Source organism: Ursus maritimus, unplaced genomic scaffold (genome assembly GCF_017311325.1).
Source record: "Ursus maritimus isolate PB19 unplaced genomic scaffold, ASM1731132v1 scaffold_11, whole genome shotgun sequence".
In the NCBI taxonomy this organism is placed as follows: Eukaryota; Metazoa; Chordata; class Mammalia; order Carnivora; family Ursidae; genus Ursus; species Ursus maritimus.
The window spans coordinates 5693744-5694907 of record NW_024423453.1 but is presented as its reverse complement, the minus strand read 5'-3'; the positions used below and the strand labels follow the sequence as shown (position 1 = coordinate 5694907).

Here is a 1164-nt window from a genome sequence, read left to right as displayed (position 1 = left end):
CGCGCGCGCGAGTGCGCGTGCCCCGCGCCGTCACGACCTGCCTTCCCTCCCCCCCTCATCAATGGGAAACCGAAGACTTGGGCGCGCTGGGGGCCGGGGCTGGCTGGTGCAGTAGGAGGGGGTGCCGCAGACCGGAGCTGGTGGAGGGAGGTTCAACTTCCTTTCCTCCCGTCCCCAGGAGTTGAGACTGGCCCCGGGAGGCTTGGCCGCGGTGCCTGCCTCCTCCCGCCCAGCCGGCCCGCCCGAGGCCCGCTGGCCATTTGCGGCTGCAGCCGGGCCGAGCCAGCCCCCAGCGCGCCGCGCGCTGGGCCCGGCCTGTTGGGGGCGGGTAAGGAGGGCACCGCGCACTCACACCCGCTGCGGCTGCGCTGGGGACTGCACTGGGTGCGGGGCGTAAGGGGGCCCGAGGGCCGCGTCTGGCCGGAGCCGGAAGCCAGCAGGGGAACGCGATCCGCTCCGAAGCCCTGGAAGTGCGGCAGGCCCTTGGGGCGCGGGGCTGAGGCTCCTCCTGGGCGGGCGAGCGCCGAGGGTGGGTCCGGAAGGCGGTGGCACACCTCGAGCCTCGATCCCGTCTGAGTGCAGACACTGCAAGGCCTCCGGCGCTTGGGAAGGCCGACCCCTCTCGGCCCCCGTGGCCTGGGGACCTTCTCCGAGCACTTCCTCCTCCCTCGTAGAGGGTGGTGCTGAAGGCGGGGCGGGGGCGGGGGCCCGAGGCCGCCAGCGCTCGAAGCTGCTAGGCGGGCCCACTGAGCCGCTGGGTCTCTGCAGCTGTTTGTCAGGTTCTCTGGCCACACCACTCGAGCCCATCTTCTTCCCCCGTGAGCGCTGTGTGCTGTTTTCTAGTCTCCCTTGCCTCCAGCTTGCTGCACCTTTACTGAACCTGGAGCTGGCCTCCGTGGCTGCCCCCGTTCACGGTCGGCCAGCCTCCCTTGCACCGCCGCGGTCGATAGTGCCTCTCATTTACCGGTTGTCTTTTCTCTGAGGCCAGGTAACCATTTCCCGCCTCTTTTATCCATTCACTCAACAAGTACACGACGAGCCAGACAGGGCCTAGCCCTCACGGGGACTGAATATGGCAAAAATGCACCAAGTTATTTTCTCCTGTTGAGCTCTCACCACTGTTCCCTTCAAGCTCTTTACAGATAGTTCTTCTGACAACCTTTC

At 67.4% G+C, this 1164-nt stretch overlaps 1 protein-coding gene across 1 annotated transcript in view; it reads left to right on the top strand.

Moving 5' to 3' along the window:
• ELOVL6 (ELOVL fatty acid elongase 6) overlaps positions 1-1164 on the top strand; it is a 126646-nt gene that overhangs the window by 1662 nt on the left and 123820 nt on the right. The window lies entirely within an intron of this gene.